Genomic DNA, 27533 nt, shown 5'->3' on the forward strand with positions numbered 1-27533 from the left:
TGCTTTCTCCCATATCCCTAGACTCTGCTATCTTTGAGCTCTAGCTAACTCTTTCTTGAAAGGATCCAGAGAATTGGCCTCCACTGCCTTCTGAGGCAGAGGATTCCGCAGATCCACAACTCTCTGGGTGAAAAGGTTTTTCCTCAACTGCATTCTAAATGGTCTATCCCTTATTCTTAAACTGTGGCCTCTGGTTCTGGATTCCCCCAACAGCAGGAACATGTTTCTTGCCTCTAGTGTGTCCAGACCCTTAATAGTCTTATATGTTTCAATCAGATCCCCTCTCATCCTTCTAAATTCCAGTGTACACAAGCCCAGCGCTCAAATCTTTCAACATATAACAGTCCCGTCATCCCGGGAATTAACCTCATGACCTATGCTGCACTCCCTCAATAGCAAGAATGTCCTTCCTCAAACTTGGAGACTAAAACTACACATAATATTCCAGGTGTAGTCTCACCGGGGCCCTGGACATATGTAGAAGGACCTCTTTGCTCCTATACTCAACTCCCCTTGTTATGAAGGTCAACATGACATTAGCTTTCTTCACTGCCTACTGTACCTGCATGCTTACTTTCTGTGACTGATGAACAAGGACACCTAGATCTCATTGTACTTCCCCGTTCCTAACTTGACACCATTCACATAGTAATCTGCCTTCCTGTTCTTGCCACCAAAGTGGATAACCTCACATTTATCCTTATTAAACTGCATCTGCCCATTCACCCAACCTGTCCAAGTCACCCTGCATTCTCATAACATCCTCCTCACATTTCGCACTGGCACCCAGCTTTATGTCATCTGCAAATTTGCTTATGTTATTTCTAATCCCTTCATCTAAATTATTAATGTATATTGTAAATGGCTCCAGTCCCAGCACCGAGCTTTGTGGTACCTCACTAGTCACTGCTTGCCATTCTGAAAGGGACCCCTTAATCCCTACTCTGTTTCCTGTCTGCCAACCAATTTTCTATCCACATCAGTACCCTACCCACAATACCATGTGCTCTAATTTTGCCCACTAATCTCCTATGTGGGACCTCATCAAAGGCTTTCTGAAAGTCCAGATACGCTACATCAATTGGTTCTCTCTTGTCCATTTTCATAGTTATATACTCAAAAAATTTCCAGACGATTAATCAAGCATGATTTCCCTTTCGTAAATCCATGCTGGCTCGGACCGATCCTGCTACTGCTATCCAAATGTGCCACTATTTCATCTTTTATAATTGACTCCAGCATCTTCCCCACCTCTGATGTCAGGCTAAATGGTCTATAATTCCCTGTTTTCTCTCTCCCTCCTTTCTTAAAAAGTGGGATAATATTAGCTATTCTCCAATCTGCAGAAACTGATCTATATTTTATGAGAGGGGGAACAGCCAGCAACTTGTCCCAAGGACAACAGTAGCAAATACCAGAGAACATCTATATAAAGTGAGGAAAGGTAAGTTCAGGGGAGATGTCAAGGTTAAGTTTTTTAATTATTACACAGTGAATGCATTGCTGGAGTGGAAATGGAAGCTGATACAACAGGGACATTTAAAAGATCCTTAGACAGGAATATGAATCCAAGAAAAATAGAGTTATGGGTCTGAGGTAGGGAAGGTTTAGATTGTTGAGCAGATTTATATACATTGCACAACAATGTGAGCCAAAGAACCTGTACTGAGCTGTTCTGTTCTAAATAACATGCTGGTCCTGAACTTTAATCAACAAGGAGGAAAAAATTCCATCAGATGGAATTTAATTTAAAAAAAAATATTGAATTGAATTGTTTACTGTGAAATATATCAAGATATAGTGGAAAACGTTGTTTTGCTTGCTATCTAGCCAAGTCCATGTATAATTAAATATAGCAAGTAATAAAATAACAACATGTAAGTGCGGGGTGAGGTGCTAGAGAGAGAGCAGCATCATTTTACCAATAAGAGGTTATCATACAAGGAATTAGATATGAATAACAATTATAAGGCTCTGCTCAAAGTTAGCAAAGGATTACACAAATAAGGCATGTTTTAAATTCAGATATTTTTGTGAAATTTTGATGCAAGTCTTCAAAGTCAGTTTATTGGATATGATCCCTGCATTTGCAAGCTTCAAACAGAAAGGGTTAGACTTTTAATTTTCCTGGAAATCTTTACTGCTCCTTTTCAACAGATCAAAATGATCCATCAATAATAAATTCAGGTACTAAGGTGTGCTATTATACACATAAACCCGTGAGAAAAATAGCAAAGGATGGCCAGGTCTTTCTTTACCAAGACTAAAATCTAATTTCTTGATCATTCAAGCAAGTTTGATACCTGTAAGTCTTGTCACATGAAGTCATCATGAGAGTGTTATTATAGGTTTATAGTTAATTGACCATATTACCATATTAATTACATTCTTAGTCATCAACAGCTGCATGTTCCAAAAAAGTTTCAGTACTGTTTGTGCACTATAAATGCACAAAAATAATGGCGTGACATTCTTAAAACAAATTAATTACATGGTGCCTCTACAAGAGTGTGAATTTAGTTAACCATATAGCTACATTCTGCTCTAGATTCTAATTAAGCTAAACTCTCATTCATGATAATTATAGTGAGACGAGACATTCACTGAATTGACCACGATTGTACACGATGCTACAAGTGGAGATTTGCTAAAAGGCAAATGTTGAATAAGAGAGATAATGCATGTTGACTACATCCATCTGAGTGGGTCTTTTGCTGAGAATCCTAATGGTTGCCTTGATCAATTTATCAGAACTAAGGGAGATTTCAAGTGGCCATGAACATAATCCCAATTAACCTTTGCTCTTGCTGTATTTACCAACAGTGGTACACCAGCTAATAATTCCAAAGATAAGTTAATACCTATGGATCAGTTTGTGCATTCAGCATATGAATGTAATGGTTCAAAGAGGTTGCTCATCATCACTTACCCAAGGGCTATTTGCAATGAGTAATAAACGTTGACCCTGCTAGCGACCCAAAATAACTATAAAATATATGAACCGAGGCAACTGCATTCAGCTAAATTATATCCTTTATTGGTGCAATGTAATTTTGTACAATACGAATATTCACACGAGTTGGCAACATTATGTCTGCCTCTAGACTTTCTTGCATTTAATTGACCAAGATCTGATGTCAAAGACCAAATGGCAAAATTTATCATGAGAAGGTTTAGAAGAGAGTTGAGGAATTCTTTCCACTCAGAGGGAGACTGCAATCTGGAACACACTGCCTGTGACATTGAAGCATTGGAAGTCCCAAGGCAAAACAGGCTGTGGATCAAATGCTGGCAAGGTGATTGGCAGACAGGCATTGACAGTCCACATAGATGTAGTAATCTGAATGACCTGTTTCCTTTCTGTAAGACTCTGTGGCTCTAAATGCACTGTTACTGTACTTAGTACCCATTTTAATTTAGTAATTCATTGATCTCCAGGTCTGAGCTTTACATTCTTTTTTTTTAGTTATTTCACTAAAATAATATTGTGTACTATATACAGTAAACTCCACAATCTGGTGAGCTTGGGACCATTATGGTGCCAAAATGAAAGATTTTTTAATTTAAATTTTAAATTTAGACATATAGCATGGTTACAGGCCATTTTGGCCCATGAGTTCATGCTCCCAACTTACACTCCAGTCCTGGTACTTTTTGAATTGTGGGAGGAAAACAGAGAACCCCGAGGAAAACCCACGCAGACACAGGGAGAACATACAAACTCCTTACAGACAGCGTGGGATTTGAACCCCAGTCCCCATCACTGGCACTGTAAAGGCGTTGCGCTAACTTCTATGCCAACTGTGCTGCCCTCATCAACCATGCTGCCCCACTTATTTGGATATTATTTTTATCAATACCTCAACACACTTTGAATCACTCTACATACTACAGAGGATTACAATGACATTTCTGTACAGTTTTGGTCACCTATCTAGAGGAAAAATATCAATAAGACTGAAAAAGTGCAGGGAAAAATTATGAGAATGTTGCCAGGACTTGAAGAGATGAGTTCTAGGGAAAGGTGGAACAGGCAAGGAGTTTGTTCCTGTCATGATAATGAATATGTATGAGATGTACCGGAAGTCATGTAGTATGAGAGAGAGATAAGAGCACAAGCAGGAGAACAAAGGAAATGGGAGAATAAAGAACCTGAGAGGTTTACCTGATAAAACTTGTGTTTGATGTTTTATTAACTTCACATTTCGGGCCACAAATGTGACATTGGCGACGAGGTTGAAAGAAGCTTGAAGAAAATTAAAGACTAAACAAGATTACAGAGGATTACAGAGAACTTCAAGGTGATAAGAATTTTCTCTTTCTTAGTACTTTTGGGGCTGGAATATTTCCTCATGGCTGGTGCAGACGGTGACTTTCTTACACATAGTGGAATTGCTCATTTTGACCCAAGGGGTGATGCAAGCACTGTAAGTGTGAAGTGGAAGGCATGGCTGGAAGAATTTGAATCCTACGCCGACAGTCGTGGCCTATTTCTAGATACCGGTACAGTTGAACAAAAAGCGCAGAGAAGGGCGTTACTTCTTTTCACCGCGGGACCCGCAGTTTGGGAAACATTTAAGACACTTTTGAATACTGGAAGAAAGGACGAGTACCGAAAAGCGGTAGATGCATTAAATGCACACTGTGTAGTGACACCGAATTCTACATTTCAACGCCATTTGTTTCGGAGAACGAGACAAGAAGATGGACAGACAATTGCTCAGTACGTGATGAGACTACGCCAGCTAGCTGTTGGATGCAATTACATGCCAGCTGATTTGGACAACCAATTATTGGATCAAGTCGTACAGCACTGTAGATCAGATAAACTCAGAAGACGTCTACTGGAAAGAGGGAGTGAGTTGGAACTCACCAATGCTTTAACCATTGCTGCTGCATTAGAGGCTGTTGAAGAGCAATTTCATACCATGACCCTGAAAGACAACTCAAGCCAGCAAATTAAGAGGCTCTCACATCGCCATAATCAGCCAAGATATGCGTCGACACAGGACGTGGAGTATTATAGATGTGGAAATCGAGGTCACTTTGGAAAAGACCCATATTGCCCGGCCAAAGGCAAAGTTTGCAGAAAGTGTGGAGGTAAGGACCACTTTGCAAAGAAGTGCAAAAGCAAGTCCAATGCAGACCAGAAGAGGAAGAGTACAACTTCCAAAGGCAAAGCCTGAGGGAAAGGAAAGTATCCTGGAAAGAAAGATACCATTCGCCAGATAGACGGTGACAATGATGATACCCAGGAGGAATAGAGTTGTTACCAATTTACGTTGAATGAAGTACATCATGAGAAGGTCCCAGTGATCATTGGTGGAGTGACAGTGCAGGTCATTGTAGACTCAGGCAGTGACAGTAATGTGATTGATCGACATTTATGGGAGAAGTTGAAAAGGAAAAAGATCATTTGTACCTCAAAGAAGTGTTCCAAGAAACTGTATCCATACACAGCAACCAAGCCATTGCAGACCATTGGATGTTTTACTGCAACTGTTGAAGCTGGAGATAAGTACACCGAAGCAGAGTTTATGGCCATAGAAGAGAGGGGAGAAGCATTGCTGAGTATAAGACCTGGCAATACTTCATATTGGAGCTTGTGTCAATTCAATTCAGTCATACGAGGATATGAAGCAAGAATTCCCCGCAGTCTTCCAAGGAGTAGGAAAGCTGAAAGGTCGACAATTGAAGCTAGCGGTAGACGAAACGGTCAAACCCAAGGCACAACCAATGCGCTGAACTCCGTTTGGACTTCGTGGGAAAGTCGAAGCCAAAATTAAAGAATTAATCGAACAAGACATTATTGAACCGGTGGAACATTCGACACAATGGGTCAGCCCAGTAGTGATTGTGCCCAAACCAAAGGGTGACATAAGACTATGTGTTGACATGAGAATGGCCAATGAAGCTATTATTAGAGAACGACACCCTATACCAACAGTGGAGGAAATACTTCAAGAACTAACTACCAGCAAGGTATTCTCAAAAATTGATCTGAAATGGGGCTATCATCAATTAGAGCTGGATCCAGGTTCCTGAGATGTAACAACATTTGTGACTCACTGTGGATTGTATCGTTACAAGAGACTATCATTTGGAATTAATGCAGCTTCGGAGATCTACCAGTATGAAATCCATCGAGTGATTCAAGGCATTCCTGGAGTTGCCAACATTTCTGACGACATCATAGTCCATGCACCAACGAAGGAAGAGCATTACAAACGGTTGAGGCGTATACTATCTAGACTACAGGAGGCAGGCCTTACCGTGAATGGAAACAAGTGCCAGTTCGGTGTGTCAGAAATGGACTTCATGAGACACAGACTTACACGTGAAGGACTAAACCCTGCAGAGGCCAAGGTTAAAGCTATTGCAGAGGCACGTGCACCTCAGAACGCAACAGAGGTGAGGAGTTTCCTGGGATTGGTCAATTTTTGTGCAAAGTTCATTCCTAATTTCGCTACAGTGGCAGAACCACTAAGGAAACTAACCAGGAAAGGTGTACCATTTCATTTTGGATCTGAGCAGAAGAAAGCGTTCACAGCGCTGAAGCAAAGCCTGACAGATGCAAAAACTCTTGGATATTACGATCCGGCGGCATCAACCAAAGTCATAGCGGATGCCAGCCCGGTTGGTTTAGGAGCCGTGTTGGTCCAGATGCATGATGGAGGACCAAGAATCATTGCCTATGCCAGCAGATCGTTATCAGATGTGGAAAGAAGATACTCTCAGACAGAGAAAGAAGCACTCGGACTTGTATGGGCCTGTGAGAGGTTCCATGCATATTTATACGGCATTGAATTTGAACTCACCACAGATCATAAGCCATTAGAGGTGATCTATGCACCTAGATCCAAACCATGTGCCAGAATAGAGAGATGGGTACTCAGACTACAACCCTACAAATATAAAGTAATCCACATTGCAGGGAAAACAAACATTGCTGATCCGCTGTCCAGATTGGTGAAGGATGGTGGTCCACAATCCAAGTCAGAATTGGGAACAGAAACAGAGAGCTTTGTACGCTTCGTAGCTATTCAGTCGACACCGAAGGCTGTGACTACGAAGGAGGTCGAGAGAGAATCCAAACGTGATCCAGAACTCATGGAAGTAAGAGAATGCATACAGAGTGGACAATGGGACAAGTGTACTCACAAGGCTTACATTCCCATTAGAGACGAACTTTGTTGCATCGGACAGTGTGCATTAAGAGGTTGCAGATTGGTGATTCCGCAAAGATTGAGACCGAAGATCGTATCCTTAGTGCATGAAGGACACCTAGGCATTGTTGGTACCAAGCAAAACCTCAGGACCAAGGTATGGTGGCCAGGTTGTGATAAAGACGCAGAGAAATTTGTCAAAACTTGTCATGGATGTCAAATCACAAGTAGGAGTAATCCGCCAGAACCGATCCGGAGTACGCAACTCCCGACAGGACCATGGATCGACGTAGCTGTTGATTTTCTTGGACCTTTACCGAAGGGTGAATCAATTATGGTAGTGATAGATTACTACAGCAGATACTATGAGTACGTGGTGTTGAAGTCCACGACCACTGAAAAAACAATACAAGCATTAGTGGAGATATTCGCAAGATATGGATTACCTGTTACATTATACTCTGACAATGGTCCACAATTCATTTCAGAGACATTTGCGGAATAAATGAGGACCACAGGTAACTCCGAAATGGCCGCAAGCCAATGGAGAAGTAGAGAGACAAAATCAGTCCATTGAAAAACGATTGAGGATTGCACACGCAGAAGGACAAAATTGGCGAGAAGCATTGCTATCTTATGTGGCTGTCTATCGAGCAACGCCTCATGCAGCCACTGGAAAAAGTCCTGCAGAAGCATTTTTTGGGAGAAAAATCCGTACAAAAATGCCAGAAATAAAGGAAATCCGAGACGACCAGGAGATGAGGGACCACGATGCTGAAAAGAAAGGTGCAGCAAAGCTGTACACAGATTCGAAACGTGGAGCCAAGTACTCAGACATCATGCCAGGAGATAATGTTCTAGTGAAGCATGAAACTGGTGGTAAGCTAGACACACCTTATTACCATCAACCCTATACTGTTGTATCCAGAAGTGGCAGTATGGTGACAGTCAAGTCTCCGACTGGAGTCCTGTATAAGAAAAATGTATCAGGTGTAAAAAGGTACCAGTCCAGAGATACAACGAGCGAAGAGGTTGAAAGGCCAATACGAGATGCTGAAACTGAGAGACCTGATGATGTTCCAGAGGCAGTTACCAGCACTCCTGATGAAGTGACTAGAGCGCCAGAAACACCCGAAGCCGTGGCGAGCAGTATTTCCGACGCCGAGAGTGAACAACCGAGAAGCGACGACAATATCGCAGGCAGGCTGAAACGAAACCGGAAAGTGCCCAAACAATACGAAGACTTTGTGCCATAGTTTTAATAAGAACTTTGGGACAGTATTTAATCTTATATCATAAAGTGCATGTATGAGTGCTGTAGGAAGTAAATTTTATATAGTTGAGTTATAGTATTACCATTAGTTACGATGTTTGTATGTTTCCGAGGGATATTGGTAAGTGAAGGTAAAGTTTATTTCTGATTAAAGGAGGGATGTCATGATAATGAATATGTATAAGATGTACCAGAAGTCACGTGGTATGAGAGAGAGATAAGAGCACAAGCAGGAGAACAAAGGAAACGGGAGAATAAAGACCCTGAGAGGTTTACCTGATAAAACTTGTGTTTGATGTTTTATTAACTTCACATTTCGGGCCACAAATGTGACAGTTCCCTGCAGCATCAGAGAACGTATGTGAAAATGGCAGCACTGCCGGAGCCATTGAGGCGCTCTAGCAGCGGCACTGCTACTGGTGCAGACACATGGGGTGCGAGGGAGCAGAGATGCAGCATTCCTGCGGGATCCAGCCGCCCAGTCAACTGCCGTTAGCTGCGCCCAGGCTTTGAACAGCCCTTGAGGGAGCTAATGATTATTTTATTTGAAATTCCGCCACCGCGGGTGTAAGGTAAAACATCATGAGATGGGAATGTGTAAGGAGTTACCCTGTACAGGGCTGTAACAAGATGTGAATGCATCCTTGTACTTACAAGATAAGAGAGACATTGATGGATTGAGAGGCAGGAAGCTAGCAGGGAAAGGATAGCAACAGTTTTAGTCATTGGACAAGTAATGATATGATGATGTTCTAAGCACGTATCCAAGGGTATAAAAAATCACCATTTTGCTGATAACGGCAGAATACATTCTCCGACTAACATGGTTAGTTGCAAGTGTTATAATCCGGTAATAAAGAACAAAGAACCCTGATTTCGACTCAGTCTGGTGTTTGTCTCACTCATTCATGAACAAAGCAGACCTAACACGGGTCAGCGCCCAAGATGGCATTGCCTATTAATCAGCAGTAGCCACAAGGGGCTGCAGACTCTGGGTAAGCTGGACTGGAGCAGGGCACCAGAGGACAAAAAATTAACCTCTGTCTGAGAAGGAGAAGCAGAGGAGATGGCCCGCAGGGATGGTGACTACAGTGGCGGACCAATGAGGGGGCTCTGCACCTCAGGGACCAGTGCATATGGTGGGATGGTGGGCCCCCACAAGCTGTGGGTTGCTGGAGACTGCTGTCTGGAAACTCGTGCCAGGCTGCGGACTGCTGGAGACTGGCTTTAACTGGCTGGAGGGGTACCTGGTATCGGAACTGGGATGAGAGGAGGTATAGAGGGTGCTGAAGAGGTCCTGACTGTGTTGGAGGTTCTGATCTGGAGCTTGAATTGCCAATGACTGGGGAATGGACTCTGTGTGGCTGCAGGGGCTGTGGAAGCACTCGAGGAAAATCTATGGACACTCAGTGACTTTGGGGGAACACTTTTTTGCTTTTCTCTCTCTGACTGTAGACCGACTGTAAGTCTGACTTTCAGAGGTGCTTAGGCAATTCCTGCAGGTGGCGAATCTGTCTGCCTTGCAGTAGGCAAAAAGAATTTCATGTAATATGAGACTGTTTTATTACTATGAGATAATAAATGGAATCCTGAACCTTGAATGAGGGGAGATTTGATAGAGGTGTATAGATAGGGTTATTGCCAACAGTTTTTTCCACTGAAGTCAGGTGGGACAAGAATGAGAGGACAGGGATCAAGGATGAAAGGTGAAATATTTAAAAGAACTTCTTCACTCAGAGATTGGTGAGAATGTGAAATGGTGGATGCAGATTCATTTTCAACAGTTAAGAGATGATTAAGAGGGGTAATCTAGGGTTATAATCCGTCTTCAGATTGATGAGTCGAGGCAGAATAGGCATTGACTAGATGGGCCAAAGAGACTGTTTCTGTGCTGTCGTGGTCTATGGTTTCAGGTCAAATTTGATGGGAAGGTGCTTTGGAACTGGGGCACCAGTTTATGGGAAGGGAATAGGGGATAGAGTAAAAGAACAAAGGTTCAGTGAGTGGGAAAGGAATGCAGCATGGTTCACTTGGCGAGCCAGGTGCCAAAACATCAAGATGTACAAAAACCAGAAAGCAGATTATCGACGATGATCAAAATAGACGTCAATAACACAAAGTCTCTTGGGATATTTTATTACATTAAAGATATTACTTAAATACTGTTCAACTGTACTTTATAGTTGAAAGCTTTTTGTGTCATATGTTAGTTTATAATTGATCTTGTGGTTGACCAGTAGCATTATCAACTTTGTTTGAAATTAAGATCTCCATGACTGCATACTTAGATCCCACAATATGAGATTACTGAAACCTCACACAATCCCACCTGTAAAGAAAAATTTGACTGAATCTTCTAAAACTTTGAATTTTGTTATTTTTTATTTGTCAGCCAAAGGCATTTTCAATGAGTTACACAGAGAATGGTGTGTACCTGAAATGCATTGCCAGGGGTGGTGGTGGTGGAGGCTGATGCAACAGGGACATTCAAAATACTTAGATAGGCACAGAGATGTAAAAGAGGGATATGAGTGTCAGATAGATAAGGATTAGTTTGTTGTGGAGTTGGCACAACATTATGGGTCAAAGGGTCTGTACTGTGATGTAATGTTCTATGTTCTATATATCTGACCCATCGTCTGCAACATCAGCAGAATGTGAAAGATGCTCATAAAACGTCGATCAACCATGATGAAAGATGTTGGATTATCACAACCATCACAATTAGGCTGAGGTGCATGCACTTCATTGCTTCTTCTCTCCACAGGAAACCATTTCTTGCCTTGATCCCTCATCATTGTAGAATTAAAATTCTTCCACAATTGCCAACAACAGCACCATCTTCAAATTTGCTCACAATACAACTGTAATGGACTGTATAAAAAGGGGGATGAGTCAGCCAGCATACAGGAAGGAGATTGAAAACCACCTCTCAATGTCACCAATAAACCAAGGAGCTTATTGTACAATTTAGGGAAGGAAAATCATAAGGGGATCAGAGGGAGACCGGGTCAGCAACTTTAAAATTCATGGGGTTCACCATCTCAAAGGACCCGTCAATACCATTGTAAAAAAGCATGTCAGCACCTCCACTTCCTCAGAAGTTTGTGGAGGTTCATTATGTCATCAGAAACCTTGGAACATTTCTCCAGACGTGTAGTAAAAAGTGTTCTGACCAGCTGCATTGCAGCATGGTTTGAGGGTACGAATAGCCTTGAGCAAAGACTCCTGAAAAAGGTAGTGCGGTAGTGGAGACGGCTCAATACATCACAAGCAAAAACTCTTTCCCTCTCCACACCGCCCCCCACCCCCCACCCCACATTGAGAAAGTCAACATGAAATGGTGTCACTGGAGAGCAGCTCAGTTCTCGATGTTGCCATCAGGAAGGATGTACAGGTACCACAGAACTCACCTCATACCACGAGGTTCATGAATAGTTGCTACCCTGCAACAATCAGACTCTGAACAATAGATTCATTAAGATACTTTTTTTAAGAACTCATTATTTGCTCATTATTTATAGCTGTATATTTAGACATCTGTATTGGCAGTTTGTTTACAGTTCTTTCTTTCTTTGAATACAGTTTACAATACTGATAATTAGAAATGTTGTCTGACCCACAGAAAGAATCTCGGGGTTGTATGCAATATTATGTACAGTATGTACTTTGACAATAAATTTGAAGTTTGAACTTCTGTAACCAATGGATAGAAGAGACTACATTTACTCAATCATCTTCTGCCAAACCTATTTCAAACTATATTAGAAACTTTACCCATGTACAACCCATCACCACCCTTCCCTGTCAATCAGCATTGCCAACATTTCTTCACTTTTCTCTTCCCCCTTGTCCTACAACTACGGTCAATGTCAATATTTAATTAACCTTTAATTGCAACTTCTTCCAGCATTCTCCATTTTCTTTCATTCACCTTCTGCCAACATTGGTGAAAACCATTCATATTAATTGTTTAACAGAGTCCATCCAATCAAATCCCTCTGCTCATTTTATTTTAAGCCAAATCACAGAGGAAGCATGTCACTCATTCCCATCAATCATGTCACATCATCAATCAAGATCAAATTAATTAATAAGTAATAGCTTTCACTAATCACCCAGGTTGAGTGTCAATTCTCATTAAATCAATCAATGCATGAGCTGCTTAATTAATACATTACTAAGTCAGTTGAATATACATGATTATAAATTTCAGAGGACACAATATATTTTGCCATTTACCCTGATTCTGGATTTCATTCAAGCATAGAACATGACAGCACCAAAACAGGTCCTTCTAGTACATGCCAAACTACGTACTTCACCAAATCCAATCAGCTGCACCCAGACCAAATTGTAATGGATAAATATTGGGAGAATTCGATAAGATTAGTGGGTTACATACACACATTTTAAAACAGATCTTATTTGAAAGACTGAAGAATTCATATTCAGTAATATTGCAGGATCTTTGGAGACTTTTATGCACATTTCACATGTAGGTGCTAATTGAAATGATGTCATGAAATGAATAGCCATTGTTTTGGAGGAGACAAATTAGCTGCAAATACCTACATTGTGCTCACAGAAAGGTCACTCCTGGGTTTTGTTTGTCTAAGACAACATCTTGTCCAAGAAAGGAGAATCCCTGTGGTTTGCTGAAGAAGGTGGGGGGTTTTGCAAATGAGAGAGTCACATGGGCTTCCTGGCAATCTCAGTTGGAGAGAGAGAGAGAGAGAGAGAGAGAGAGAGAGAGAGAGAGAGAGGTGAGACCAATCTCAATAAGCTCTCTCAGCTTGTGTGTCTGACACTGAAAGGAGCTGAACAGTGCAAGTCAGGAAGAGCTGGTTGGAAACAGAAAGTTCCAGAGCAGTGGATGGCTGGAAGAGCTATCTGTCTTATGTTTCTCTTGGAATAAATGGAACAGAAAGGAACTCTGTGATAGCCTGAAGAAAGAGGTTAACATCTGGAAAACTCTGATGGGGCAAGTTTCATCAGCGAGACATTGAGGTACTAATGGTGGTACCACAACTGTGGAAATACTGGAACAATAAATCTCTCTCTGCAAACCCTACAAGAACCTTCTTGAGCGGTAAACATTTACCTTTCGAGCACCAAAACCTGGTGAACTTTATCCATGTTAAATTCTGTGCACAGTATAAGAATTGCCTGCATCCAGAGAACTTGGAAGAAGGAAAAGTGAGATTGAACTGTGAACCAAAGAACTTTTCTTAAATTTACACACACACATCACATATACATGCACTTAGAATTAGAAGGGGGTTAATTTGGGTTAGTTAAGTATAGAGATAAGTTAAAGTTTGATTCTGTTTTCATGTTTAAAGATAATTAAAAACAACTTTTGTTTAAGTAACTATTTATCTTAGTGAATATCTTTTGCTGCTGGGTTTTGGGGTCCTTTGGGCTCGTAACAGTATCTTCCCATCCATGTACCTGCTGAAATATTAAAATTGAACCTGCACCCACCACTGTGCTCAGAGTGCAAAAGTTCCCACGAATGTTCCCCTTAAGCAATTCACATTTTACCCTTAATCCATGCCCTCTCGCTTTTATCTCACGCAACCTCAGTGGAAAAAATGCCTCTTTGCATTTAACCCATCTATATCCCTCATAATTTATATTCCTCTGACACTCCAGGGAATAAAGCCCCAATCTATTCAACCTTTTCCTTTTACTCAGCTCCTCAAGTCGTGGTAACACGCATGTACATTTTCTCTGCAATGTTTCAGTTTTATTGTACGTTTTCTTGTACGTTCAGAAGAAAATGCTTCCAAAAGCAAAAGTTCAGAAGCTTCTAGCATCTACACATCAGTGAAGTTTTACAAAGCCAATATTTGATTTATATTGTAACCTTAAAGATTCAACTTCAATTCAGCTATGTACAAATTGTCCAAAAAAGGTGCTTCACTGTCGATGGCTACATCAAAATGAAGGGCATGGATGTGAAAATAAACTATTCCACACAGAATATTGTGAATTTTTGGAAATTCTCTGAACCGCAGATATTGATCCCCATTGATTTAGAATAATCAACTGATCCTCAACTGAAGGATCACAGGATAAGATAACTGGGCAGGAAAATGGTACTGAGATTACAAGTCAATTAGGATTTTTAGACTGCAGGCATGAAACAGCACAATCAACAAAATTTGCCATTACATGGGCAGTCTAAAAAGAAAAGTACAGGAATTTTTAGTCAATTCCTGCACCATGATTTATCCTGCAGGACCTCCACTCCTTTTCAGGGGAAGCCTGCAGTTTAAATTGCACCGCAAAACTCACCTCATGAATTCAATGTCCAGCTGATGACTCAGACCACATTGCTCCATGTAAAAGCACTGGGACTGACATGCACAGAAACCTAAGGTGTGCAGTGTTAACCACAAGGTGAGTAATTATGTTAATTTTTCACAGATTTTTCCAACGTTGCTGTCTAAAAAAGCACTAATGATTCAATTCACAGGATAAGAATGACTGATGTCCATTGATATATAAAAATACAATTTCAACATAATTGTGGAACTTCAGTAACACATTCTCTCCCATAAGAAACACAAAAGATCGTAGATGCTGGAATCTGTGCAAACAAAGAATTGCTGGAGGAACTGAAATCAGACAGATCCATGGGTAGAAATGGTTGGTCAATGTTTCAAGTCTGGACTCTTTATGGAGTCTTAATAAAGGGTCCAGATCCAAAATATTGACCAACCACTTCCATCCATGGATGCTGTCTGACCAGTTGAATTCCTCCAGCAATTCTTTGTTTGCACAGATTCTCACCTACCTCTGATAAGTTTTCTCCCTTAATAAACAATATTTCTCTGAGTCTGTGCTTGAGTTCTAAGTGTGAGCAGTTCTGATCTACTTACTTGGGGAAGGATGTACTGACTCTGGAAGCAGTGCAGAGGAGGTTCACCAGGTTGATTCCACTGAGAAAGGGGACTGAACTTGCAAGAATTTAGAAGAATGAGAGGGGATCTTATAAAAACACAAAATTATAAAAGGCATAGATTAGAACCATAAAAAATTACAGCACAGAGACAGACCCTTTGGCCATCTAGTCTGTGCTGATTTTTTTTTTGCCTAGTCCCACTGAACTACACCTAGTCCATTGCCCTCCATACTTCTCTCATCCATGTACCTGTCCAAATTCTTCTTAAATGCTAAAATTGAGCCTGCATTCACCAATTCACCAATTCCACACTCCCACCATCACTCTTTGTGCCAAGAAGTTTCCCCTAAACTTTTCCCCTTTCACTCTTAACCCATGTCCTTTGGTTTGTATCTCACACACCCTCAGTGGAAAAAAGCCTATCTTCATTTACTCTGTCTATCCCCTCATAATTTTAAATACCGCTATCAAATCTCCCCTCATTCTTTTATGCTCCAGGGAATAAAGTCCGAACCTGTTTAACCTTTCCCTGCAACTCAGTTCCTTAACTCCAGGCAACATTCTTTTCTGCAATCTTTCTATTTGGCCTCATCAATGTCTTAAACAACTTTACCATAACATCACAACTCCTATACTCAGTACTTTGATTTATAAAGGCCAATAAGCCAAAAGCTCTCTTTACAACCCTATGCACTTGTGACGCCACTCTCAGGGAATTATGTATCTGCATTCCCAAATCCCTCTGTTCTACCTCACTCCTCAGTGCCCTATCATACACTGTGTATGTCCTTTCTTGGTTTGTCCTTCCAGAATTCAACACCTCACACTTGTCTGCATTAAATTCCATCTTCCAGTTTTCAGCCCATTTTTCCAGCTGGTCCAGATTCCTCCACAAGCTTTGAAAACCCTCTTCACTGTCCACAACACTTCCAATCTTAGTGTCATCTACAAACTTGCTGATCCACTTTACCACATTATCATCCAGATCATTGATATAGATGACAAGACAACAATGGTCCCAGCACCGATCCCTGAGCAGGGCCAGCACTACCATTAGGCCAACTAGGCAGCCGCCTAGGGCGCAGACCTCAGAGGGGTGCTGTTGGGGTTTCCAGATACAGGATTGGTGCCAGGGGAAGCATTGGTGGACATTACCCCCCTCAACAAGGTATTGAGACACCCCCACCACTCATGGCTATTGCCCCCTAAATGAGGTATTGTGACCTGCAGCCTAGCGTCAGTAGCATCTAGCAGCACAGCAGGATCAATGGCCACCTTCATTATCCATAATCCCAAACCCAGCTGGAACTGCTATGCCAGTGCCAGCACCAGTGAAATGTCGTCCGCAATGCATCACGGCAATGTTGATGATACAAAGCAGGAGAAATCCCTGGGGGTCATGGGTGAGGAGCACAGGGCAGGAAGGGTCTGCACAGGATGGTATCGCATCCACCCTGTGGTACCAAGGATCTGTCAAACTATCCCCAGTCTCCACACTGATGAAAGCTGTTCCCCTGCGCTGCCTTCCTACCTGCCGCCTGTTGGGAAGGGGCACAGAGGAGGTTCATCATAGGCAGGTAGGAAACTGGTAGCTCTATATTTTTACTTTATATATATTTTGTATATGTGTGATTATTGTGTGCTGTGTATTATGAGTGTGGGTGGGTGTGTCCTAACGTTTTTAAGCCTGTTTGTCTATTTTTTGTATGTTTCTCTCCTGATTAGGGCCAAGTAACCTTAAAAGGTAAAAAGACTTAAAGGTGTGTGAGGTGAAAAGGTTTTAATGTCGCGTTGCCCTTGGTGGAGGTATGCATTCTACCGAGTGCACTTTAGTTTAAAATGATTCTTCTGCCAAAATATTTTATTTTTATTTGAGAAAATTCATCAAAGATTCAAGTATTACTTATTCTTGCAACTTAAAATAAATTTAGCAGTTTCAAGTTTATGTTTTTCATTTTTTATACAAAATATGTTTTTGAAAATCGAAGTTGGCATTTTTTTGTGGTGTGCAAATAGTTGGCCTCGGCCAGGGCACAGGCCTCCAATCTGAGAAGTCTACTACTACTCTTTGGCTTCTCAGGACCAGCCATTGTTGAATCCAGTTCACTTCTTCACCATGAGTACCTAGCATCTGAATCTTCTTGACTAAACCTTCCTTGTGGGACCTTTTCAAAGGCTTTACTAAAGTCAGTATAGACAACACCAACAGTCTTTCCCTCGACAACTTTTGGAGCCTTTTTTTAAACAATGGAACAACGTGAGTTACCCTCTAATCCTTTGTCAATATATCCGTGCCCAAGTACATTTTAAATATTTCTGACAGAGCCCCACAATTTCTACACTAGCCTCCCTCTAGGTCCGAGGAAATATCTTGTCAGGCCTTGGGGATTTATCCATCCTTATTTGTTTTAAGACAGCAAACCCTCCATTTTTATCTGAATAGGTTTCATGACCTCACTTCTTGCTTTCCATGCAACAGAGGGGCTTAACAGATACACCTTTCCTTTGGCTAAATTCTTGGATCGCCAGTGGAATCAACATGACTCAATCTGTCAAATTACTTAAGCAGATGAAAAATTGCTGGAGAACCCAGCATGTTAGACAGCATTTCGGGAAAGGATCCAAACATTGGCTGGCCATTTTCTATCCACAAAAGATGCACGACGCCCAGCAATTCTTCTGTCTACTCGGATACCAGCATATGCAGCTTTTGTATTTCTTTATTTAGTGTGTTTCCAACATAGCAAACCCTAATCTTTGAATAAGTGGGTGGTGCGGTTAGCGCATACCTATTACAGTGCCACTGACCCAGGTTCGAATACAGCACTGTCGATAAAGAGTTTGTACGATTTCTCCATGATGTGCATGAGTGTGCTTCGGGTGCTACAGTTTCCTCCCACCCCCCAAAAACAAACAGGGTTTGTAGGTTAATTGGTGTATTTGGGGAGCACATCCTCATGGGTTGGAAAGGCTATATGTCTAAACATTTTTTTTAATTAAAAATTAAATACACATAGACACAAGAGACTGCACATGCACAGTCATCAGAGCACAAAACCAAAATGATGGAAGAACTCAGCAAATCAAATCTGTGGAGGCAAATATATGGTCAACATTTCAGAGTGTCAGGGAAAGGTAATCAGCATGTAGACATGGGAGGCAGTGTGAGCAGAGGCTGGTCCATAATTTCGGAACAAAATTTAGTCATAAAAGGAAAATATTCTACACAGAAACAGACCATTGAATGTAGTCATATGGTCCAATAGAAACCAATTCTACTTTGCAACTGACAGTTCATCATAATGTTAGATATACTGCATCATCTGATCATCCAGGCATAATTCAACTGTGCCAAGAGTTTGTGCTGCAAACCACCTTTCCAGCAAGAAGTTTCAGACCCCATCGCTTTCAGGTGCTCTCCAGTGTTTGTCTTTTATCATGCACTCCATTGCTTTGTGTCCTTCACTCATACATCACATCATGTTCATTTTCGTAAACTCCATCTATCGCAATGGTCCACCTAAACTAGTGGTTCTCAATGTTTTTCTTCCCACTTACATACAACTTGAAGTAATCCCTATGCCATCAGTGCTCTGTGATTAGTAAGGGATTGCTTAAGGTAGTATGTGAATGGGAAGGGAAGGTTGAGAATCACTGCTTTAGACCCAATTGTTACTGAAAAATTGTCATTGACCCATTTCCTTTGGAGTTATGAAATAGTCCACATAACGAGTCAATTAGGTATGATTAAAACAGTGATTTTCAAACTTTTTTCCTCAACCCACATACCACCTTAAGCAATCCCTGACTAATCACAGAGCACCTATGGTCTCGGGAATACTTAGTGGTATGAGAGTGGAAAGAAAAATGTTGAGAACCACTGACCTGAATAGTATTTTGATGTTTCCTCATCATATGCAGCTTTCTTCCAAGTTTATGAACTACAATTACAAATGTTTTTCAAAATATCATAATTAATTGTTTAATTTAGCCTTTAAACATGAGAACACTATCTATTGTTCCTCAATGAGCCCATATTTGTGACTTCCCATCTAAATAAGATATGGTTCATAGAAATTATACATATGCATTGTATTTTCTTGAAGAGTTGGAAATTAAGTAATTTAACACACAAAGTTCTTCTCAGCAAATTAGTTTATATTCATAGCGAATGAAGTATTTAATCTTTTTCAAAATGTGCCAGAACTAATACTGAAAAGTTTAATGTTAAATTAAATTGCTTTCTAGTTTACATTTTTCCATCAAAAAAATTCTCTTGTTGCATTTTAGTACAAGGAAAATGTAATTTAAATAAAGGATTTCATTTATGCAGTGCCTTATCATATCTTTTTACATGATTCACATTCTGCACATTACTTTAAAGACTGAAATTATGCTGGCCAGAACAACCATTTAAGAATCATTTGATATGAATATAAAATAATACAAGTGCTGGAAATATAAAATAAAAACAGAAAAGAAGTGGCAGAGCACAGCTCTTCAGGTTTCTATGGACTTTCATCGAACTGTAGGGTCCCAAGAAAGGAGATGTGCAAGAAATGTGCATAATTAAATTAACCATAGTCCCAAGGTCACAAAGCAGTTAGTCACCTCACTGCAACTAGCATTTGTAATGTGAGTGATCATAATTGTAATGCAACTAGCAATGCCTTAAGGATTAAAGCTCCTGTTTTATTATACTTGGCTGCCAGCAGGGGCTGACACATAGCAGGAGACTGCAGTATGAAATATCAGTAATGGAGGCTTTGCAGCCTCATGGTATTCCTCAACTTTAAAGAGCCTTTTCCTTCAGCCATGTAGTCTAAGAACTCACACATACGAACACAAGATGAAACATGGTGTCACAAGTGGGATTAAAAGGAAATAATTTAAAAGGAAAAATCTAAAGTCAGGAACTGATCAGTGAAGAGAAGCTAACAAAGTGAAAAAAGGCAGGAATACATCCACCAGCGAAATTTCAGCTGACAGGGTAATGTGACTAAAAATTGGAACAGATTCAAACAACATTTTGGATTGTACTTAATGGCAGTCGGAGCTGATGAGAAAAGTGATATAGTGAAAGTGTCAGTTTTCTTACATGCCATGGGTGATGAAGCCCTGAAGGTGTATGATAACTTCACATTTGCTGCTGAAGGATACAAAATGAAAATGGAAAAAATAATGGAACAGTTTGAGGCATACTGTATACTTAAACATAACATGATATTTGAGAGGCACAGATTTTTCACGTGTACAGTAAACAGAAGTAATGACCAGTATGTGACTGAATTGAGAAACAGAAGCAAAACATGTGAATTTGGTGAATTAATTTACTGACTGACTCACTGATAAAAGACAGACTTGTGTGTGGTATTCCAGATAATAGTCTATGGGAAAGACTGCTAAGAAAGCAAAATCTAGACCTCGAAAAAGCCATAGCACTCTGTAGAGCTACAGAAACTGTAAAATTGCAGGCAAAAGAGATGTTCAGTGAAACTAGCTGCAATGTGGTTGCAGTGAGCAAGAAAGGGCAAAAAGCACGACAAAGTGGAAAGAGAAGCATGGCCAGCGAACAAAAATGCAAGGGGAAATTGAAAGCCATGTTGTTGATGTGGTACACAATACCCAACAAAAAAAATGTCCAGCATATGGAATAACATGTAATCTGTGCAAAATAATCAACCATTATGTCCGTTGCAGAAGGAACCAAGTGCAACAAAGCAAGATTCATGCAGTAGATGAAAGGGAGATAGAGAAATTCTATGTAGATGTTGTGACTGAAAATAAGAAAGAAAACAGAAACTGGATGTTGAGATTAAAAGTAAATGACATATACATTTCAGTTAAATTAGAAACTGGAGCACAAATTAATGTATATCAGAAACTGATTTTAAGAAGATTAAACCCAGACCAAAGATGTATGGAACAAATTGAAGGTGACAAGATATTCAAGTACCAGTATACCAGTGCAAGGAAAATGCACGGTCAAAGTGAAACACAAGGACAGAGAGCAAATGCTAGCATTCATCGTGGTACCAAAGGATGTACTAGGTTTAACAGCCTGTGAGAAATTGAACCTGGTTAAAAAAAAGTCCTCATTGTGGAAAGTGAAGGAGAGACAGTCAATAATGACCTATTTCAGCATCTAGGCTGCCTTCCAGGAGAACACATGATGAAAGTGGATAAACATGTGCCACCAATAATACATCCATGAAGAAAAGTTCCATTTGCGCTTTAAAAGCAACTAAAGGCAGAGTTGGACAGGATGGAAAGCCTGAAAATGATTCAAAAGATAGATGAGCCAATGGAGTGGGTGAATTCACTCATCATTGTGGACAAAAAGAATGGAAAGCTTAGAATTTGCCTGGATTCAAGAGATCGAAACAGAGCAATAAAGAGAGATCACTTTAAGCTTCCAACGCACAAGTAGATCATGTCACAGTTTGCAAATGCAAAGATTTCCAGCAAGTTAGATGCATCATCGGGATTTTGGCAGTTGAAATTGGATGAAACAAGTTCAAGACTATGCACTATCAATAGTCCATTTGACAGATACAGATTCCGAAGGTGACCATTCAGAATTGCCTCAGCTCCTGAAGTGTATCACAAAACTATCCATATGGTCTATGAGCACCTGGATGGAGTTGATACCTCAATGGATGACAACCACGAGAATGGAGCTTGATGAGAAACTAAGGAAAGTGCTGGAAGCAATAAGGAAAGCAAATCGGAAGCTGAATAGAGAGAAATGCCAGCTCAGGGTGACAGAATTAACATTTGTGGGAGATATTATTGGCAGTAAAGGCATCAGACCAAATCCCAGAAAGGTATTTGCCATTGGGAACATGCCAAGGCCACAATGCAAAAAGAACACACAAAGATTTAATGGAATGGTCAACTATATGGGTAAATTCATATCCAACCTCTCAGAAAAGATGGCTCCATTGAGAAGACGAACAGAAAAGAACATTGAATGGGAGTGGAATCATGAACATGAAAAGTCATGGAGGGAACTAAAGAAACTGCTCACAGAGGAACCAGTTCTGAGGTTTTACAACCCAGCAAGACCCATCACTACATCATCAGTCATATCACATAGTGGGTTCGGTGCAGTTCTTCTGTAAAAATATGATGACTGGCAACCCATTGCATATGCATCACGCTCAATGACAGACACGGAGACACGATGCACTCAAATTGAAAAGGAGCTGCTCAGCATCACATACGCCTGTGAAAGATTTCATCAGTTTGTGTCAGGACTGACCATAAGCCCTTGATTGCATTATTCCAAAAGCCATTAAATTAATGTCCACTTAGAATACAAAGAATGATGATTAGGCTGGAACGCTATACTCTGAATGTGGCGTACATTCCGGGTAAGCTAATGTACACAGCAGATGCGTTGTCTAGAATTGTTGACACGAGAAAGCCCGCATATCCCAAAATGGATGAAGACGTGAACACCTTCATAGAGATGATCATAAGTGCACTGCCCATAACAGATGCAAAAATAGAGCTCATAAAGTCAGACAAATAAAAATGCAAAACTTAGACAACTGAGTAAAAACATCTGGATGAATGGCCCAACATGAGGCAGGACTGCTCACCTGACATTGCAGAGTACTGGAGGTGCAGGGTGGAACTATCAGTGGTTGACGACATCATCTATAAGGGAAGTAAAATCCTTATCCCAAAGAGTCTGAGAAAAGAGATGATAAAAAGGATCCATGGATCTTGGAATCAAAAAGTGTAAGAAAAGAGCATGAGAAGTGATGTACTGGCCAAGAATCAACAATGATATAACAAATGAAGTGTCAAATGAACAATATGTCAGAAGTATCAAGCAAGCAATCCTGCAGAACCACTAACGCCACACCCAGCACCACACAGACCTTACCAGAAGGTAGGCGCTGACCTATTCGAAAGTCAAGGGAAGAACTATCATGTAGTCACAGACTATAACTCCCTGTATCCAGAGATGTGTAGACTGAACACCACCACTGCTGATGCTGTATTAACAGGTATGAAAGCCATATTATCCATCCATGCCAAGCGAGGTCTTCACGGACAACGGGCCCCAATTTTGCAATTCAAAGTTCCGACATTTTGCCAAAGAGTGGGACTTTGTACACACCACGTCAAGTCCTCATTTTCCACAGTCCAATAGTCTAGTGGAAAAATAGGTAGACAGGGAAAAGAATGATGTATAAGGCAAAAGACAGTGGAACGGACTTCTACCAGAGCATGCTAGTATACCGCATAATGCTGCTCAAGTGTAGTATGTCACCAGCACAACTCCTTATGGGACATAGGCTAAGATCAAACATACCCAATCAAACCTCCTAAAAACAAAAGAGGGGGAGAAAGTGAGGAAATTCAAAGAACAACAGAAAGAAAAGCAAAAGTATTACTTTGACAGAGGAACATAAAACCTACCAGAACTCTACACTAGTGACCAAGTAAGTCTAAAACACAAAACAAACTTATGGACTCAGAAGGGAACTGTCCTTAGTGAAGTCCAACCAAGATCATGCACCATTCAGACAGATGAAGATGCTGTTCTGCAAAGAAATTGTCGAGATCTTCAAATGTTACCAGCCACAGTGATGGAAAGATGGATACTGTTGAATGACCTGAATACACAGCTAAGAAGACATCATCTGAGGCAGCAACTCAGATACAAGAACAATCAATCAGGAGGTTAAGACATGTGAATCCTCCTAAGAGACTCATTGAGCAAATTTAAAGACTCCTGTTATAGAATGAAGAAGTGCTATCTTATTTGCTCTTGATGTTTCAGTGTATGTAAATGTGAACACACAAAACAAGTTTAAAAAATGTTAGTAAAGAAAATGTAAGTTTCTGGTGCTAAAGTTAAAATTGCAGATTTATACAAGGAAATCATGTTAGTTAAAGTAAGCTACTTTTGTTTAAAGAAAGGGAGATGTAATGATAGTGATCATGGTTACAATGCAATTAGCAATGCCTTAAGGATTATAGCTCCTGTTTGATTATACTTGGCTGCAAGCAGGGGCTGATACAGAGCAGGAGACTGCAGTATGAAAGATCTATAATGGAGGCTTGCAGCCTCATGGCATGCTTCATGGGCTGTTTACATCAACTTTAAAGTAAAGAACATTTTTCTTCATACATGTGTTGTCTAAAAACTCACACATACGAAACAAAATTGGCAGCTGTGAAATGGAGTGAAAGAAAGTCTGCAGGTACTGTGATTGTAATAAATACAGAAAAGTTCAGGAGAATCTCAGCAGGTCCCACACTGTCCATAGGAGGCAAAAATATATAACCAACCTTTCAGACTTGAGCCATTGTTCAAAGTATGGGCAAAGTGGTGGGGGTGGAACACACACCAATAGCAAAGAGGCCATAATTTCACACAATAAGAAAGCATGAGAGAAAAGCTGAGCATTGATCATAGAAAGGGTGAATGCAGAGCTGGAGGAAAGGAGAGAGAGACAAAGACAGAGAGACAAGGGGTGGGGAGCTGGAGGAAAGGATACACAGGGGTAGGGAAAAAGAGAGAGACAGGAAGGGGAATAAAGGGACTAAGGGAAACTGGAGAAGTCGATGTTTATTCTATTTGGAGTGTGTCCTGACACCACGGCCAGACATGTCAGCATGGAAATTAGATGAGGAAATGGCAGCTGTGAAATGATGTGCATCAGGAAAATATTGCTTTATCTGAAAAGAATTTTTGGCGCCCTCGAAAGTGGGAATGAGAAGTAGGTGTTGCATGGGATTGTGTCAGTGGGCTGCAGTTGATAACTGAGAAGTGGGCTGGAAGATCAGGAAGGAAATGAAAAGACAAAATGTTGCAATCATTCAACAGATCTGTCAACATCTGTGCAGAGGGAAACAGTTAATGCTTCAGGTCAATAAGATTTAGGACATAGAACAGTGAAGCAGAGAGGTCCTTCAACCCACCACACCTGTGCCGAACATCTGCCCAAGAAAACTGTGGTTACGTACCTAAATGACTATCAACCAGTGACAGTACATCAGTAGTGATTAAATGTTTTGAAAGGCTGGTGTTGAAGCAGATCACCACCTGTCTGAGCAAAGACATGGATCCTTTGCAATTCACCTACCGTAGCAACAGGTCTGCGTTAGATGCCATTTCACTGGCTCTATACAAAGCCCTGGAACACTTAGACAAAAAAGAGGTATACATCAGGATCCTTTTAATTGACTACAGTTAGCATTCAACACCATCATCACCTCAAAATTGATCAGCAAACTCCAAGACCTGAGACTCAACACCCCACTGTGTGATTGGATTATGGATTTCATCACCTCCAGACCACAAGCAGTAAGGAATGGCAAGAACATCTCCTTCACAATCTCCATCAGTACCGGAGTACCACAGAACTGTGTTCTTAGCCCCCATTCTAAACGCAAAACACCTATGACTGTGTGGTTCAGTACAATAACACCATCTACAAATTGGCTGATGTTACCATGGTTGTGGGTTGTTTAAAAAGGGCTGATGAGTCTGCGTGCAGGAGGGAGATGAAAACTTGGCTGAATGATGCAACACCAACTCAATGTCATCAAAACTAAGAAATTGATGGTTGACTTCAGAAAGGGAAAACAAAGGCTTCTTCAGGTGTATTCTCCGCTAAGAATGCGCCTGAAGAGGAGTCACATGATGGAGTAGTGGCCAGTCGGGAAAACCAGCCCTCTCCAGGAAAATAGGAAAAAAGTTAGGGAAAAGCAAAGCATAACAAAAATAAAATATAAGAAATAGAAGATAAAGATACAGAGAAGAGAAAGTAGATAGCTTCCAAGAAGAAGAAAGTAAGAACAACTGGAAAAAAAGTAGAAAAGTCACCAGAGAAGAAAGAAGAAGGCTTTACCTTCAAGAAGAAACAGGGCGCTGTGGTGGCGAGGAGCGCCCGACCCTCAAGGTCAGTGCCTGCCCTGTAGAGTCGTGACTCACCAGCCAGTGGACTACAAAAATGGCTCTCAGAGCCAAACAAAAGTGCATAATCAAAGGAGAAAGAGTACACTGGCAATAGGGGGCTCAGCAGAGGAGCGGGTTGCCACAGCGTGAACAGCTGAGGGATGCCCGACACCAGGGCTCTCAGCTGGAGGATGAGGAAGACAGCAGAAAAGGGAGGGATGAAACAGACGTGGGAGATAGACGGAGGGATGATCGACAAGAAGACCAACGTCAGGAAACACAACAAATGAGCAGCCCAGGAGGGGAGGACCAGCAACAAGAAGCCCAGCAACAAGAAGCCCGACAAAGGGATACAAGCAGCTCATCAGGGAAAATAGAAGAGACACAGAAGAAGAGGAAGAAGAAGACCAAGATCTTCACAAATAGAAGGTAAAACTGATGGACAAAGAGAAATAAAAGGTAAAACTGAATATAGATAAAGTTTTTTTGAACAAATGAGATCACTAAAAGAATGATTATCGTTAGAATTTAATGCAATTAAAAGGAAAATGAAAAGAACAGAAGATAAAATGCAAAGGTTAGAACTGGTAATGACAGAAATAGGGAAAAGAGTAGAGAATGTGGAAGAGCAGGAAACGGCTGTAAATGACATAAGAGAAAAATTGGAAGAAAGTGACAAAATTAAAGAAACACAAGAGTTGTTATCTCAGAAAATTGATATGTTGGAAAATTACAGTAGGCAAAACAACATAAAAATAGTGGGCCTGAAGGAATTTATAAAAGGATGGATCCTGAAGGTCCTGAGAATGACAGAAATGCAGGAAGAAATGGAAATAGAAAGGGCACACAGAGCATTAGCTCTGAAACCACAGGCAAATCAAAAACCAAGATCCATCTTAGTAAAATTTTTGAGATACATGACAAGAGAAAATACACTGGAATGGCCAAGGAATAAAGTTAGAGAAGATAATAAACAATTGAAATACAAAGGTCAAAATATATTTATTTACCCATATATAAATTTTGAACTCTTAAAGAGGAGGAAGGAGTTTAATGCAGTGAAATCGATTTTATGGAAAAAAAGGTTACAAATTCATGTTAAGACATCCAGCCGTGCTTAAAATATTTATACTCTGGGAGCAAAACAGACAGTTCTCGGATCCGGAGGTAAGAAAAAGAATAAGGGGGGAAAAAAAAGAAGAGAGAGAGCTTTGTTATATGTGTTTTTAAAAAAATGTTTTCTGGAGAGGGCTGCGT

At 40.7% G+C, this 27533-nt stretch overlaps 1 long non-coding RNA gene across 2 annotated transcripts in view; it reads left to right on the forward strand.

The window, feature by feature from the left end:
• Positions 1-27533, forward strand: part of LOC138753863 (uncharacterized) — an 89727-nt gene that overhangs the window by 44500 nt on the left and 17694 nt on the right. The window contains exon 3 of one of the 2 annotated variants that reach the window (XR_011351469.1): positions 1347-1444. The exons of the other annotated variant lie outside the window; for it this stretch is intronic. This is a non-coding gene — a long non-coding RNA (uncharacterized lncRNA). The remainder of the gene's footprint in view (positions 1-1346; positions 1445-27533) is intronic. 2 annotated transcript variants of the gene reach the window in all.

This window comes from Narcine bancroftii, chromosome 1 (genome assembly GCF_036971445.1).
Source record: "Narcine bancroftii isolate sNarBan1 chromosome 1, sNarBan1.hap1, whole genome shotgun sequence".
Taxonomy (NCBI): domain Eukaryota; kingdom Metazoa; phylum Chordata; class Chondrichthyes; order Torpediniformes; family Narcinidae; genus Narcine; species Narcine bancroftii.